The 18,726-nt window shown below is 34.4% G+C and overlaps 1 pseudogene; it reads left to right on the forward strand.

Annotated features, from left to right (window-relative positions):
* Nucleotides 1-1,266: 1,266 nt before the first annotated feature.
* On the forward strand, nucleotides 1,267-2,590 carry LOC107001309 (annotated as a pseudogene).
* The last annotated feature ends 16,136 nt before the right edge of the window (nucleotides 2,591-18,726 follow it).

An 18,726-nucleotide genomic window follows, 5' to 3' on the forward strand; every position in this document is an offset into this window, starting at 1 on the left:
AAACCAATAGTCCAACCCCAAAGGATATTAAATCCAAAAATGTAAGAAGTTGTTAAGAACGAAGTGGTAAAACTTCTAGCAGCAGGTATTTTTTATCCAATATTAGACAGTCCATGAGTAAGTCCTATACAAGTAGTACCGAAGAAAGGAGGAATGTCTGTAATAAATAATGAAAATAATGAACTCATTCCTACAAGAAAAGTCACATGATGGAGAGTTTGTATTGATTATAGACAACTTAATAAGGCCACAAGAAAAGATCATTTTCCTCTTCCTTTTATTGATCAAATGCTTGAGAAAATTGCAGGTCATGGTTTCTAATGTTTTCTTGACGGGTATTCTGGGTACAATCAGATACCAATTGTCCCTGAATATCAAGATAAAACCACGTTTACATGCCCCCAAGGTACATATGCTTATCGAAAAATGTCATTTGGACTATGCAACGCTCCTGCTACATTCCAGCATTGTATGTCTGCAATTTTTGCAGATATGAATGAAAAGTTCCTTGAAATATTCGTGGACGATTTCACACTTTTTGGTAAGACATTTGAAGATTGTCTCTGTCATTTAGCTTTGGTACTTAAAAGATGTGAACAGACAAACTTGGTTCTTAATTGGGAAAAATGTCATTTCATCGTAAAAGAGGGAATTGTTTTAGGACATAAAATTACTGCTAAAGGAGTAGAAGTTGATAAAGCAAAAATTGATTTGATAGCAGGATTGCCTCCTCCAAATGCTGAAAAAGGCATTAGAAGTTTCTTAGGGCATGCATGTTTTAACAGAAGGTTTATAAAAGATTTTTCTAAAATTTCAAAACGACTTATTAACCTACTAATGAAAGATGTGAAGATTGAATTTTCAGATGAATGCATAAAAGCATTTGAGATACTCAAGGAACAGTTGTCTAAAGCTCCAATAGTTGTTTCTCCTGATTGGAGCCAACCATTTGAGATAATTTGTGATGCAAGTGATACAACAATTGGAGCAGTATTGGGATAAAAAAGATATAAAAATTTCAGGCCCATTTACTATTCTAGTAGAACACTTAATGAAGCCCAAAAGAATTATGCCACAACCGAAAAAGAACTACTAGCAGTAGTAGTTGCATTTGACAAATTTCATTCTTATTTAATTGGAAACAAAGTTATTGTATTCACTGATCATGCAGCTTTAAAGTATCTCTTAACAAAAAAGATGCTAGACCTAGATTATTAAGCTGGATACTCCTTCTACAAGAATTTGATCTTGAAATAAAAGATCGAAATGGATAAGAAAATCAGGTAGTTGATCATTTGTCTCGCTTGTAAAAATCCTCCTACAGACACAACGGATATTAAAGAGGACTTTCCTGATGAGCATATCTATGCAATCACAGCAGATGTAAACCAACCACCATGGTTTGTTGACATCGCTAATTATTTGTCTAGAAGATGGATTCCAAAAGATTTTTCTTATGAAAAAGAAAAAAGCTCAAGAAAGATGCAAGACAATACTATTGGGAAGATCCTTACTTATTTAAATTTTGTGCAAATAATATAATCAGGAGATGTGTACAGGAGATAGAAATGAATAATATCTTAAGTCATTGTCATGATGGAGCAGTTGGAGGACACTACGGAGGAAGAAAAACAGCCGCAAAAGTACTTGAAGTAGGTTTTTCTCGCCCACTCTATTTTAAGATGGAAGAAGTTATGTCGCCGCTTGCGATAAATGCCAAAGAAGTGGTAACATTTCAAAAAGGGATGAAATTCCTCTTAACTCTATTCAGGTATGCGAAATATTTGATGTTTGGGCCATCAATTTTATGGGTCCATTTCCTCCGTCAAATGGTTATGAATACATTTTAGTAGCTATTGACTATGTCTCAAGATTGGTAGAAGCAGTAGCTACTAGAAAAAATGATAATCATGTTGTTTGTGATTTTCTTAAAACTAATATATTTTCTAGATTTGGAACTCCATGAGTTATAATAAGTGATCAGGGAACTCATTTTGTAAATAGACAATTCGCTAGTTTATTGTCAAGATATGGAGTAACTCATAAAACAGGAACTCCATATCATGCTCAAACAAGCGGGCAAATAGAAGTATCCAACAGGGAGTCAAAAAGAATTTTAGAGAAAATTGTTGGATCTTCTCGGAGAGATTTATCTACAAAATCAGATGATGCATTATGGGCATATAGAACAGCTTTCAAAACACCTATTGGCACATCTCCTTATAGATTAATATTTGGAAAAGCTTGTCATTTACCTATTATATTGCAACACAAAGCTTATTGGGCTATAAAAATGTTTAATCTGGATTTGTCAAATGCAGGTAAAGATCGTTTGTTGCAACTTGATGAACTCGATGAGTTCAGACTTGAAGCATATCAAAATGCTAAATTGTACAAAGAAAAGACAAAAACAAGGCATGATAAACTCATTCGCCATAAGGAATTTAAAATCGGAGATCACGTTATATTGTACAATAGTCGATTGAGACTATTCCTAGGAAAATTAAAGTCACGTTGGACAGGACCGTACATTGTAACAGAAGTGACCCCTTATGGTGCAATCGGAATACTACATAGTAATGGGGGATAAAAATTCAAAGTAAACGGTCAACGGTTGGAATCTTATGTCACCAGAATTTTTGACAACCAAACGTCAACAATTCTCTTTGCTTAGAATAATATTAAAAAGTCGAGCTGGCGACATTAAATTCAGAACTATTTTCTTCTTTCCTCTTATATATATGTGTATATATATATATATATATATATATATAAAGAGGGAGAGAGAGAGAGAGAGAAAGAAAGAGGATTCCCAAGAAGCGAGAAAAGATGGAATAAATTCAAAATTGGGGATGCAGTTCACACAAAAAAAATAAAAAAATCAGGGAATAATTTTTATTTTTATTTTATTTTTTATGTAGTGTGTCTTGGGACATGACATTGTTTAAGTGTGGGAGTATATGAATATGTTTTCGTTTATGTGAGTTTTTTTTTTCAAAAACAAATAAAATAAAAAACAATTATGTGTGCTTTTTAAAAAAAATTAATAATTAAAAAAAAGTGTGTATTTTTTTATATTTACAAAAAAGGAATATATATATATATATATATATATGGATTTCTTGTTCGATTCTTTGCCATGATCGTAATATTTTGAATCGAACATTTTTTTTTTGGATTTTTAGTTTTTATCTTTATTTTGATAAATATAATTGGCTAAATTTGCTTTGATTTAAAAATCATGGGACACAAGAAAGATAAATCTAAGCGATTTTCATTCAAGAGTTGTGTGATTATCTTTCCAAACTCATATTGCTTATTGGTAATTGAAAGTATGGTGTTCACTAGTCCCAAGTGCATTGTGTGGAAAGTGTATATTACCTTGTTCTCATGCTTATTTGAAAAATCTAGAACTTGACTTGAATGTGGTTTGAGACGAGATTTTAGGTAGATTTTGAGTTAAGAAATGAAAGTAGGTCTTCCTTATTTAAACATGATCTGAATTGACCTACCTTTTATAATTCTTTATCACTTGAAAACCCCCTTGAGCCTAAATAAATTACCTTTTTTTTACCAAACTTTAATCTTCAACCTTATTTTAATCATCACTTAATATTTATTCACCCTATATTTAGGCACTTTGAGAATAATTTTGAATGACAAAGCTATGAGTGAATGGTAAAAAGAAAATATATAAAAAAAATCTCTTGATACATCAAAAAAAAGAGAAAAAAAGAAAAAAAAGAAAAAAAATTAAGATTCAAAAGGAAATGGCTAAAACAGTGCTTGAGCTAGAAAATAAAATGTAATGCCTAAAAGGAAATTCTAGTCACTATTATCTATATATATACTGTCCATCCTTAAGCTTACATTACAACCTTATAAAAGCCCTACACGATCTCAACTTAAAGACTCCTACATTAGTGGAGAATCACATAATAGTCAAGTTTATGATAATTTTCGATAACATGAGATAACTTTTTTGTTGAGAGTGAGTGAACTTTCTTTACATATGCCCTTCATTATTTCATATTGTGTGATATATGGGCATATCTCTTCATTCCGTAAGAAATAATTGGGATTAGGAAATATTACTATTTCAGTTTTCAGTTAGTGATTATGAGTGAGGTTAATTATTGTTGAACTCGTATAGACTTTTTGGTTGATTATTCTTTCATAATTTATCATGTTTATATTTCAAAATATTTTAGTCATTATAATATTATTATTAATTATCTTTGCATGAGGANTTATTAAGTTGTTATTTAATTTTAATACTAATATTTTTAATCTTTCTTTACAGAAAATGTTGCACTATAATAAGAAAATATCAACTAAGTAGATATGTGGCAAAAGAAACACAAGTGACAATTTACAAGGAATTATCCAACACAAATGGAGATATTAAAGATTATGAACGAGAGGAATGGAAGACTGAGCAAATATGGAAAATAAAGTTGAAAAATATGGTAGCATGGTAGCCACAAAAATGGAAAATAAGCATAAGACAAGTTAAACGAAAAAACTTTGTCAAATATTGGTATATATTTGACCTACCATTTTGATTTTGTCAAAATTATCAACTACAAAGTGAAAAAAATGGAAGAAAATGATGTCTTTCTTCTGCAGAGAATTGCTATAAATTGCACGAGAAATGAGTTGATATAGCACTGTAGAGAGGGCCAAAAACAAAACAATCGATATATTTCTTTAAGTTCTTCTTGTACTACTTTTTTAAGTATTTGATGTTAAAAATTAGTCTAGTTCCTGCTCTTAATTAAATAGTGGAATTATTCTTCTTGAATATTTCTTCTATTTTCTTATTTAATGGAGAATAATATTTTCATTAGTAATACTATTTCTATTATGTAGTAATTTTCTATTGTGTCGGGATGTTATGGATCTTGACATTTCTATATAATAGTAGTTATTATATCTAAATTTTATGTGTGTGAACTTAAGCTATAGATTTCATCTTTATTTATTTTATAGTTATAAATTATTTTATTTATTAACATATATCCATTGATTACTACGTATTAACATATTACTAATTTTGTAATCAAAAGAGGCGAAAGAAGTAATATTGTTAATTGGAGTATGGGTATATTGCTAATATTATAGTGACATCTATCTATTTTATGTTATACTTAATCTACACTTATTTATAATCGAAAGAGGCGAATAGTGTAATAATTTAGGTATAACAAGTAACTTAATCGAAAGAGAGATACTTAGAAAAATATGTTTTAGTTCAAGTACACCTATCTCGTTCTTAAATATTACTATTTTGGAAATTAAATTGTATAACCGAGAGGAGTGCATTTGACTGTTTAATTTCAGTAATAATATATAAATATAATCGTGAGAGCTATTTATAATATATGAGAAATATAAATTTAGGAATAAATAATTTACTTTATATAAAAATATTGAGTGAAGTCACAATCCCCAACACCTTTTAATATATTATGAAAGGTAAAGTATATTCTCTACTTTTTGTATTATTAATTAATTGATTCACCCTTCAACTATTTTTGATTTTCTTAAATAGTATTTAAAACAAGAAACATATGTAGAATAGACAAACCAATCTCTGTGGGTTCGACATTTTTTATACTATTATTTGACACACTTCGGGTTAACAATATATACATTCAGTGACCCGTCAGTCATTATATTTTTGCGAGTAGTATTGAGAATCGATGTGGGGATGCGAGTCTCAGATTAACCCAAGTCTCCATGAAAACCATGTAGCAATCATGGGTAGAAAAGGGTCCTACTTTTTAGATTAATCCTTTTAATAGTTTACTAGTGGATTCATTAGGCAGTTCAAGTCCTATACCCTGGCAAGGTTAGAATGGCCGCAAAGCGTGGGCCGAGTAATATTGTATCATCACTATAACTCTTAAGTGATGGTTGTCAGTTAGAGAAGCTCCCATAGAAGTGTTGTAGTTTCATATACATCAGTTATTTGTATTTCTATATGCATCTTAGTTATTATTTGTATACTTGTATACATTCAAAGTTTACAGCATGTTTTCAGTCAGCGTTTTATATATTGCAATTACTTTTAAACTGCATATATTGAATAAGAGGTAGTAGATCATGAGTTAACTAGAGCCAAGATAAGTGTTCTTGTTACTCCTTTTCAAGCTTAAAGTGTTGTTTAGCTTTCCAACTCGTATATGCGTACATTAAATGTACTAATATCAGTTATCCTGCATCGCATCATGATGCAGACGCAGCTAACGAGGATCCACATACAGCGCATCGCTGATCCAGTTGAGCACTCCAGAGTCAGTTGGTGAGCCTCCTTGCTTTCCATATGATCCATTTTATTGCTTTCTAGTTTAGTTCATTAGGATGTTATGGGGTCTGTACCAACATCCATCTCAGTTATTAGAGGCTTCATAGACATATAGTTAGTTTGATTGTTCAGCTAATGTCTCTTTTATCCTAAATTACAGTTGTTTTCAATTTGAGATTAAAGTGTTATTTTGACTGGATTATTTTATTTTGATTATTTTCCCTTGAGAATGTTCTTATTGTTCATATTAAGTTGATTTAAGTCATCCGTTGAGTTAAGTAAGTCAAACCAAGGGTTCCCTCGAGGCCAACAATGGTTACCGAGTGTTAGTCCCGCCCAAGGTGCAGGATTGGGGCATGAAAAACTTGGTATCAGTGCACAGATTTTAAGAGTCCTAGGGAGTCCTTAAATCCATGTATGTAGAGTCTTAGTCATCGGTGTGAAGCGTGCCACATCTATGATTAAGAGGCTACCACATTTAGGAACATCTAACTTCTTCACATTCTTTTTGTGCGTTAGAATTTATCTCTAAAAAGTCTCTCTCTAATTCGTATTTTTGTGTGTTTCATAGCATCATGCCTTCACGTAAAGCAGTCAGAGGTCGATCAACCAGAATAAATATTTAGGAACAAGAGTTACCCAATGCACCGGATGTGCAACCATATAGAGAGGTTAATAATGCTGAGTTGCAGGAAGCTATACAGATGCTAAGTCAAGTAGTAACCAACAAAGTTGGGCAATAGAAAAGATCTTGACAAGAAGGGGCTGACACCTCGAGGGTTCGTGAGTTTCAGAGAATGAATCCTCCTAGCTTCACCGGTTCAAGCACTACTAAGGATCCGGAAAACTTTGTGGAATATTTTAAGAAGGTGTTCGATGTTATGCATGTAGTTGGTACTGAGAGAGTTGAGTTAGTTGCATATCAACTGAAGAGTGTGTCCAGAACATTGTTTGATCAATGGAAGGATGGTAGGGCTCAGGATGCATCACAGCCAAGCTAGGCTTGCTTTGAAGAAGCCTACTTGGGGCGGTTTTTTCCACGAGAATCCCTGAAATAGGACTGAGTGTTCATGAGTATGGGTTGAAGTTCACCCAACTGTCTCACTATGGTCCAGATATGGCTAAGGATATGAAGAGCAGAATGAGTTTGTTTGTCGCTGGTTTGGATCGTGCTTCAAGTAAAGAGGGTTGGGCTGCAATGTTTATTTGTGACATTGACATATCCAGGCTAATGGTCTATGTGCAGCAAGTTGGAGAGTAAAAGTTACGGGATAGAGAGGAGTATAGAAACAAAAGTCCAAGACCAGGAATGAGTCTTCGCAACAAAAAGATGGTTCAAGTCGACCACAAGTTCAGAAATAGAAGGGGCATGCACCATCATCTGCTAGTGTACCTGCGCAAAGAAAGAGAGATGAGTACAATGGGTTCTAGAGTTAAACCTGCCTACTCACAAGGTAGTGTGGCACAGGGAGGTAGTAAGCCTCCTGCCTGCGCCAAGGTTGGCAGAAATCACTCTGGTATTTGTCATCAAGGCTCTGTGGGTTGTTTCAAGTGTGGTCAGATCAAACATTTCATGAAAGAATGTCCAAAGAGTAAGAAAAGTGGTGGTAATGGGGTCAATAAAGCTCAATCTTCATCAGCTGCTCCACCAAACAGGGATGCGCCTAGGGGGCCACTTATGTTGTTGGCGGAGGAAAAAATCATGTGTATGCTCTCAATAATCGCCACGAATAAGAGAATTTGCCAGATATTGTGACTGGTATGGTTCGAGACTTGGAATTTACTATTTATGGATGGTTAAACCTAGGAGAGAGTTTATCTTTTGTAACTCCCTATGTTGCTATGAACTTTGAGATTTCTCCTGAGCAACTTAGCGAAACATTCAGTGTTTCCATACCTGTTGGTGAATCCATTCTAGCGTAAAGACTATATCGTGATTGTCCTATTTTTAGCAGTCACAAGAGTATCATGGCTAATTTAATAGATATGGTAGATTTTGATGTCAATTTAGGTATGGACTGACTTCGTGCCTGTTATGCATCAATAGATTGCAGAACTCGAGAAGTCAATTTAGATTCCTTATGAGCCAGTTATATAGTGGAGTAGTAGTTCAGCAGTGCCTAAGAGTCGTTCCATTTCGTACCTAAAGGCAAGGAAGTTAGTTTCAAAGGGGTGTATCTATCACTTAGTCCGAGTTAATGAATCAACTGCTTAGGTACCTTCCCTTCAGTCAGTTCCAATAGTTAGTGAGTTTCTAAAAGTCTTTCCTGATGATCTACCCAAAGACCCTTAACAAAGAGAGATAGACTTTGCTATAGACATCATTCTAGATACTCGTCCTATCTCTGTTCTGCCATACATATTGGCACCAATAGAGTTAAAAGAGCTAAAATAACAATTGAAAGATTTATTGGATAAATGTTTCATTATACCAAGTGTCTCGCCTTGGGGCGCTCCGGTCTTGTTTGTGAAAAAGAAAGATGGTTCCCTTAGGATTTGTATAGACTACCGGCAATTGAATAAGGTCCCCATCAAGAATAAATATCCTCTTCCAAGGATAGATGATCTTTTTGATCAACTTCAATGTGCTTCTTGATTTTCAAATATTGATTTCAGATCAGGCTATCATCATTCAAAAGTTATGGAATGTGATATTCCCATGACAGCTTTTAAAACAAGGTATGGCCATTATGAATTTTTGGTTATGTCCTTTAGTTTGACCAATGCTCATGCAACATTTATGGATCTTATGAACAGAGTCTTTAAACCTTATTTAGATTTTCTTGTCATCGTCTTCATTGATGACATATTGGTTTATTCAAGGAATGAAGAAGATCATGCTAGTCATCTCAGGAATGTTTTGCAGACTCTAAAAGATAAAGAGCTATATTCCAAGTTCTCTAAGTTCGAGTGTTTGCTTTAGTCTGTGGCATTCTTGAGCCACATCGTTTCCGGCGATGAGATTAGAGTTGACACACAGAATATATAAACATTTCAGAGTTTCCCTAGATCGACATCTCCAATAGATATAAGGAGTTTCTTGGGTTAGGTTGGCTATTATAGGAGATTTGTTGAAGGGTTTTCATCTATTTCGTCTCCTTTGACCAAGATAACTAAGAAGACAATCAAGTTTCAAGAGATTCAAGTTTTAATGGTCTCAAGCTTGTGAGAAAAGCTTTCATGAATTGAAAAAGAGATTGACTACTTCTCCAGTTTTGACCTTACTAGAGGGTACTCAAGGTTTTGTGGTGTATTGTGATGCATCAACTCTGGGCTAGGGCTGTGTGTTGATGCAGAATTGCAAGGTTATAGCTTATGCCTCCAAACAATTAAAGGTTCATGAGAAGAACTGTCCAACTCATGACTTGGAATTGGCTGCATTACTGTTTGATTCAAAGATATGGTGTCACTACATGTATGGTGTTCGTGTTGACATATTAACTTATCACAAGAGCCTCCAATATGTGGTTCACTCAGAAGGAACTCAATCTCAAACAAAGGAGGTGGTTAGAATTACTCAAGGTTTGTGACATGAGTATTCTTTACCACTCAGGTAAGGCTAATGTGGTTGTTGATACCCTAAGAAGGTTGTCCATGGTTGTACCGCCCATTTTGAAGAAGAAAATAGGGAGTTAGCTAAAGATGTTCACAAACTTATACGTTTTGGAGTCAGGCTTATGGATTCCACAGAAACAAGAATAGTGGTGACCAATGGGGCTAAATCATCACTAACGTTTAGGTGAAATAAAAGCAAGATCACGATCTCATATGGCTTGATTTAAAGGCAACTATCCATAAGCAAGGAGTATTGGATTTTGAACAAAAGGGAGATGGTATGCTGAAGTACCAAGGCAGATTATGTGTACCTAAGGTGGATGGACTCCAAGAGAGGATCTTGGAGGAAGTTCATAGCTCTAGATATTCCATTCATCCTGATTCCACCAAGATGTACCACGATTTGAGAGAAGTATATTGGTGGAAAGGAATGAAGAATGATATTGCTGAGTTTGTTGCTAAGTGCTCAATTGTCATCAAGTGATAATAGAGAACCAAAGACCTGAAGGTTCGGCTCAGACTATATAACTTCCAGAATAGAAGTGGGAGATGATTAATATGGACTTCATCACTGGCTTACTAAGATCTTGCAGGTAGCATCACTCTATTTGGGTGATTGTCGACAGAATAACAAAATCATACCATTTCTTACCAGTAAAGACTACTTATTTGGCAGACAATTATGCTAAGTTGTACCTTCAAGAGGTCGTGAGACTTCATGGTGTCCTAGTCTCTATATTTCATATAGAGGTGCACAATTCACTGCTCAGTTTGGAAATCTTTCTAGAAAGGTTTGGGTTCAAAGGTAAACTTAAGCACTGCTTTTTACCCTTAGACAGATGGACAAGCATAGCGTACTATCCAGACTTCAGAATATATGTTGAGAGCTTGTGTGATCGACTTCAAAGGGAATTTGGATAGTCACATACCTCTCATTGAGTTTGCTTACAACAACAGCTACCATTCGAGCATCCAAATGGCTCCATATGAAGCTCTGTATGGGAGAAGGTAATATCTCCTATTGGATGGTTTAAAGTTGGTGAATCACGGTTGATAGGACCAGGTCTGGTTCACCAAGTTATGGAGAAGGTGAAAGTAATACAAGAAAGATTGAAGACGGCACAGAGTCGCCAAAAGTCCTACACAGATGTAATGAGAAGGCCATTAGAGTTTAAGGTGAATGATTGGTTATATCTGGAAGTTTCACCCGTGAAGAGTGTTATGAGGTGTGGCAAGAAGGGTAAACTTATTCCACGATATATTGGACCTTATAGAATTTCGAAGAGAGTAGGCAACGTAGCTTATGAGTTGGAGCTACCCCAAGAGTTAGCAGCAGTTCATTCGGTATTCCACATTCAATGTTGAAGAATTGCTTGGGAAGTTCTACATTGATTGTAACAACTGAGGAAGTTGGGATTAAGGATAACTTATCTTATGAAGAAGTTCTGGTCCAGATTTTAATTGTCAAGTTTGCAAGTTAAGAACTAAGGAAGTTGCATCAGTCAAGGTCCTTTGGAGTAATTAATTTGTTGACGAAGAAACTTAAGAATATGAGGAGGATATGAAGAAGAGGTATCCATATCTCTTTGAATTTGGACAGAATGTGTATCAAGGTAATAAATTCTCTTCTTAGCGCTTTATAAGACTATGTGTAAGCATGTTATTACATGTTTTGGTTGTTGAGTGCTGAAAGGATGTTACTACCCTTAGATTAGTGAAAGAGTTCCCATTCGAGGACAAATATTCCCAAGGGGGGGATATTGTAACATCTCGTAACTTGAAATAACTAAGAATAAGCTAAGAAACCAAGAATAATCATTTTTGGAAGTAAATAGGGAAATCTAGAAAATTTCCAGATTTTAAAAGTTAGTTTTGGTCATTTTCAAACGACCATAACTCCCAGCTAATGAGATGTTAGCGTGAGTTATTTATATGGATGGAAATCCCTTGGGAATTTTAACGGCTCTGAGTTTGCGAAATTTTGACGTCGTAAAAGGGAGATATGTCTTTCAGAAGTTGAATTTTATGACATAGGAAAGTCCAATCATATTTTAATACGGGTAAAATACTATTTTCACCCTAGTATTTCCCAATTCGTTTTGGGGGTTTATAAGGGGTAAAACCTGTTGGGTTTTATTTGCTCTAAATTTCTTACCATAAATAGGTTTTCCTTGTAGGAAAAGGTTTTGGATTGACTAATCCTTTTCTTGTAGGAAAAGGTTTAGGACTTTATAAATAGAGGCATGTTCCTTCTAACTTAATCAGCATTCACAATGTAGTCTTAAGGGCTTTGAGAGTTTTGGTTAGGGGGAGAAATTGTGGGTCACAAGCTTGATACGTTATCACTTGTGTGAACCTCCCATGTATTCCGAGTGAATTGGTTGAGGTTGTTTCCCTATGTATTTTGTACTCTCATATTTATAGTGGATTGCTCATTTCCTTTGTGGACGTAGGTCGATTGACCGAACCACGTTAAATCTTTGTGCCTTTTGATATATTTCTCGTTGTCTTCTTACTCGTGGTCTTTCGAGGTTTGCTTTGCTAGCTTCCGCGTATACACCTGCTTATTTTCGATCCTAACAAGTGGTATCAGAGCCAGATTCAATGACGGAGTCAGGTTCAGTGGTTCGATGATCGATGATTGAACCAGGTTAGAAAGAGGTGTTCATCTTGACGGGTGTAATTCTAGCCGCAACGTTTTTGACAGTAATGAAGATTTTGTTGGAGAAATTGTTTCAGAGAGGTTCTCTGTGTTGAGACATAAATTTTGCAAAGGAGATTATGGAGAGGAGAAGCAAGTTGTTGAAGATTAAGTCAAGAAGGTGGACAAATTTATTTTGTCAGAATTTAGGCCAAGGGGGAGATTTGTTGGGTTTTATTTGCCCTAAATTTCTTACAATAAATAGGTTTTCCTTGTAGGAAAAGGTTTTGGATTGACTAATCCTTTTCTTGTAGGAAAAGGTTTAGGACTCTATAAATAGAGGCATGTTCCTTCTAACTTAATCAGCATTCACAATGTAGTCTTAAGGGCTTTGAGAGTTTTGGTTAGGGGGAGAAATTGTGGGTCACAAGCTTGATACGTTATCACTTGTGTGAACCTCCCATGTATTCCGAGTGAATTGGTTGAGGTTGTTTCCCTATATATTTTATACTCTCATATTTATAGTGGATTGCTCATCTCCTTTTGGACGTAGGTCGATTGACCGAACCACGTTAAATCTTTGTGTCTTTTGATATATTTATCATTGTCTTCTTACTCGTGGTCTTTCGAGGTTTGCTTTGCTAGCTTCCGCGTATACACCTGCTTATTTTCGATCCTAACAAAACCAAGTCCAATTCAGTTTTAGTAAAGTTGAGAACAATTATGGTTTTGGAGTAATGTTGAGAAGAGGAAAATGAATTCTTCAAGAATCGTTGGGTGGATTTCGTCGGGAGTGATCCCTTTAAGGTATGTGAGATATTTTTGTGTTGGGTTCTTCCACCCACACCTATTTGATTTGATTCATCAAGTTAGAGTAGATTGGATGATGAACATTGATCTTTTGATGAACAATTATAGAATTCTTCATTGAAGGGATTGTAGCATGTTCTAGTCAAGTTAATTCGTGTTTCCGAGCTGTTTTAAGAGCCTAAACTATTGTGAAATGAAGTATTTAGTGATCCCAAGTGTTTGGGAAAAGATCCATGGAAGTTTTGGAGGTTTAGAATTGAAAATCGGAGAAGAAAAGTTAGAAAATCGGTCTAACAGGCAGTGGAACGCCGCGCCTACGAGACGCCTGAGGATATACTCTGTCTTCCAGGCTTTAGCGCGCCGCGCAAGATAGAGTACCTGAGGACAGTCTCTGTCTGTCAGGATCCGGTACTCCGTGCCTCTTAGAGTGTTAGAGTCACCTAGAGTTCCCATTTCTCCCCATCTTTTCGTACTAGTTCCTAAGTGATATATCTATCATTCCTAGTTGATTCTAACACTCTAAAGTACATCTAAACATCATGAATTATCCGTGAACATGAGATCATGATCTTTGAATCCATAATCTAATTCAAGGAAAGCTAATATCAAAGTCAAAGAAGTTATGATACAAAGTCTAAAAGTTAAGAAGCAAGTCAAAGTGAGTTCCTTAGGTTTCCAAGAGCCTTTAACAAACCTTTTAAACTTTGTTCTAAGGCTCAAGTTACAGGTTAGGTAATATTAAGGAGTTGACTCCATCCTCAAAAGTTATAAGGAGACCACGTAATCCCTAGGAGTTACAATCATTTTCACATTTAAACAAGTAAAGAGCTTTCAGGATAGTTTGCACACGGAGGTAAAAACTTTATGAAATAAAGCAAGCAGGGAAAGTATGATTTTCAAGAGAGCTATTAAAAGCTAGGTTTTGAGCAATAATCTCAAACAACAAAATTAGTATGGTTTAAAAACATAAGAGCCATTATATTTTTGGGAGTAGTATCGAGCATCGATGTAGGGATGCGAGTTTCAGATTAACTCAAGTCTCCATAAAAACAATTTAGCCATCATGGGTAGAAAATGGTCATACTTTTAAGATGAATCCTTTTCACAGTTTACTATTGGATCCATTACGTAGTTCAAGTCCTATATCCTGGCAAGGTTAGGATGGCCGCGCAACGTGGACCGAGTAACGTTGTATCATCACTATAGCTCTTAAGTGATGGTTGTCGGTTAGATAAGCTCCGATAGAAGTATTATATTTTCATATACATCAGTTATTTGTATTTATATATACATCTCAGATATTATTTGTATACTTGTATACATTCAGAGTTTACATCATGTTTTGAGTCAGCATCTCTTTATATTCCAAATACTGTTAAACTGCTTATATTGAATAAGAGGTAGTAGATCATGAGTTAAGTAGATCCAAGATAAGTGTTCTTGTTACACCTTTTCAAGCTTACAGTGTTGTTTAGCTTTCCAACTCGCATACTCGTACATTCAATGTACTGATGTCAGTTGTCGTGCGTTTTATTATGATGTAGACGCATGTAACAAGGATCGACGTCCATCGCATCGTTGATCCAGTTGAGCACTCCAAAGTCAGTTGGTGAGCCTCCTTGCTTTCAGGAGGATCCATTTTATTGCTTTCTAATTTAGTTCATTAGGATGTTGTGGGGTCTGTCCCAACATCCATCTCAGTTATTAGAGACTTCATAGACAGATAGTCTGTTAGATTGTTTAGCTACTGTCTCTTTTATCCTGAATTACAATTGTTTTATCTTTGAGATTAAAGTGCCATTTTGGCTGGATTATTTTATTTTGATTATTATCCATTGAGAATGTTCTTACTGTTCATATTAAGTTGAGTTAAGTCTTCTACTGAGTTAAGTATGTTAGGTTAAAGATTCGCTCGAGGCCAGGTCACCGAGTGCCAGTCCCGCCCAGGGTGTTGGCTCGGGCGTGACAGGATGAAACACAGAAGTATCAATTTCTTGTGTTGATGGCAATTACAGAGTGAGATGATGAAGATAACTGTGAGTCCAAAGAAACAATCATGACACTAATGAGTGAAACAAACTCAAAAGAAGATGAAGATGACAAGAAGTCCAAGGTAAGTTTTCATCAAATTAAAGAAAATCTTCATCTTTATTCATAGAAGAAAATTGAATCTCTATTTTTTACCCTCATAGATGCATATCACTCAACATGTCCTTAAAAAGAGAAAATATCAAAAGACTATACATCTCTAAGAGCAAAAAATAAAGATCTTAATCAACATCTTCATAAAAAAAATAATTAGTAACTTTGAATCCTCTAAGAACGAGAAAAATATTTTTTAAAATGTTTGCATAACTATGGAGGAAAATGTAAAAGTCTAAGTAACAACGTGCATTCCATGACTAAAAGGAATAAATTAGTTCTCGTTCAGGAACTTCAAAAGACAAAAATGGAATTACAACAAAATATGAGATGGACAAAATACTCCACAATGCTTGATATTATCCAAAAGATTCAATCATCAACTAGAAAAAAACTTCTAATTCTGAACCCATAAAAATTAAATCCTAAATTATTCACTGAGAAATACATGTTTCCCACAACCAGAGATTATGAGGTTACTTGGTATTCATCAAGATTGTTGTTTGTGCATGAGAAACTACACATGGATGAAACTAAATAGAAAATTGATTAGTGATGCATCATCAACTTAACTTTGAATTGATTAAATGACAGTCTTGAACATTCTAACCCACTCCATTCATCCACAAAAAAAGAGTGAAACAAATGCAAAAAGCTACTTTAAGAACATTCTTTTTCCATAATTGAACTAATATTAGTGGGTTTAATCTTTTTCAATACTTGATTTGATTTCAATGTAACAACTATTGTAACGATTTTCAATGTAACAACTATTGAATCTTCAATACTTGTAACAACTATTGAATCTTCAATACTATTCTGAGGTACAATAGTTGTTACATTGAAAATCGTTACAATACTTGAACATTCTTTAATCTTTTTCAATACTTGAAGATTGTACCTCAGAATTGACTGAGCATTTTTACATAGTTTGAACTTCTAGATATACTTGGACTTGCATTTGGCTAACTGTAACCTGCGAAGATATAATTCGAAAGAAGTTATGTTTTTTGTGTTGTCACATGGAATTTTTTAAAACGTAAAAGTATTTTCATGACAAATGAATTTATCAACTAAAGTGAACAGCATCCTGATTTCACTTGAAATGTTTGAGTTTTCTCATAACCTTTTTAGCAGATTGCTACATCATATATGGGGGAAAAAGGCACAGAATTTGTGCATTTACCTAAAAAAAAAATAGTTCATCTTTGTTGTCTATTGTTCAACCACTGTAGTACGGATAAGAAGGTTTTCTATAACATTAACACCTCATCTCAAGCTTATGGATGAACTCTATCAAATTGTTTTAAACATGAAGCCTTGTCAATACACATGACACAAGTTTATTCACTTCACATAATTTTGGGTCTAAAATGCACCATATTTGAATAAATTACTAAAGAAAGCTACTTGTTGAAAGAGAAAAGGTCAACACAGCTAAATAACAAACAAATTCATATTATGTTTACTACATCCACTCTCGACTTGATACTCTAAATCTTTTGCTTTAGCACATGGAATAGCAACAACTTATTGAGTGGTTTCCAAACACTTCCCAACAACTATTTACCGAGCCCCAATAAGTTCCCAAAGATGGATAGAGGAAATAATAAATTAAAAATTCAGAATAATTCGCTATGGCGGCTTCCAAATTCCAGCAATATTAGTTTTTTCTATGATGATGCCCAAAAGTTCAAAGTTGTTGTTTCTCATAACATATATGTTTCTCTTTCTCTCTTTAACACTCTCCAAAGTGCATACTTTAACAAATGAGCAATATTTCTTTACTGAACTACAAATGTATAATGCTAAGAATAAGTAGCAATGCACCAGGTGCATTCCTGAGAATTTTCACAAGAAGATACTGCTAACCAATCTTGCAACACAATTTACGTACAATTACAAAGAGTACCTCTTCCATAAGATTTATTTTGTAGAGAAGAGTCAAACCACACTTCTTGCAAATCAAAGAAAATTACAATTGAAGATACTTAAAACATTATCTAAGATGATTACCGGGAAGGAAAGATTCGTGCAGAGCTAGATCAAGATATCCATTTTCACATGCTATAGGGTCATGGATGGTGACTAATTTTGTTCCATCTGGAAAGATTCAATCTACCTAAATTACATTACAACTGAATAGTCACCAACTACCTTGAACTGCAGACGAACATGACAACAAGAATCATTAAAGACAGAAAATTGGACATCCATAGTACCTGAACACGGGATTAAAAAAAAGATTTACAATAGAAAAGAACCAATTGCAATGTGTTGACACCAATTTTCATTTTATTCCTCTGTTTTTCTTAATCTTTTCGATCGTTATCCTAATTATATCCACATTCAAGCTTAACTATTTGAAGAAAACACAAGAAGGAAACATGAGAAGAAACAACATGTGCCTAGTTTGTGTCGGGAAGAGTTGGGTTTGCTAAAGTTTTTCATCAGTCTCATTTTTCACCTCCTTTTTATCACGCGAGATAATTTATTCCGCAATTATTTGGGTCTCTCATTTCCTAACGTTGCTTTCTACCGTTTGCTTTTGCAATTTGTTTTGCATTTCACTAATTATTTTTTAATTCGATATTCTGGATTTTTTGTTTGGAATATTGTTTTCTAATGGGTATTATTTTTCTCGTCTTGTGTTTGTCTGTTAATTTCATGCTATGCATTTTTTGTTTTCAATTGAGAGTATAGGATAGTAAGATAAAGCTCAGAAATACACACAAGCAACCTTCAAAATCCAGAAAAGTCTAAAGTTAAGACAAAGAGGAGTTAAGAAGACGGAAATAAAAGCAAAAATTGAAGAAACTCAAACCCAACACAGAGTAGAGGGGAAACAAGAGGTGACAAAAAATTTGTTGGATACAAAGAAAACACCAAATATTGCAAAATCAAACAGAAGCAGAGTTAAAAAATCAAAATCAATACAAATGTAAAGTATGCTCACCTGGATATATCTATGAAGTCAACAAAAGTGCAAAGAGAAGAACAGGAGAGAGCAGATGGTGATACTTGGTGGTCAGCAATGGAGGCGACGTTAGGATTGATGCAGGAAACGGAATTTTTGACCAAAATAAGCCATTCTATAAATCAATTCACCAAAATAGTATGTTTTTAATTTTGTTTACAAAACTAGTATAAACGTGGTTCACAGTAACGTTTTATACTTTATTTATTTTTTTTAAAAATTATTTTATTTTAAAAAAATTAATGAGAAAAGGGACGGTCTGCTAACGACGTTAAATAATAATACGTAACT

This window comes from Solanum pennellii, chromosome 10, assembly GCF_001406875.1.
Source record: "Solanum pennellii chromosome 10, SPENNV200".
Taxonomy (NCBI): domain Eukaryota; kingdom Viridiplantae; phylum Streptophyta; class Magnoliopsida; order Solanales; family Solanaceae; genus Solanum; species Solanum pennellii.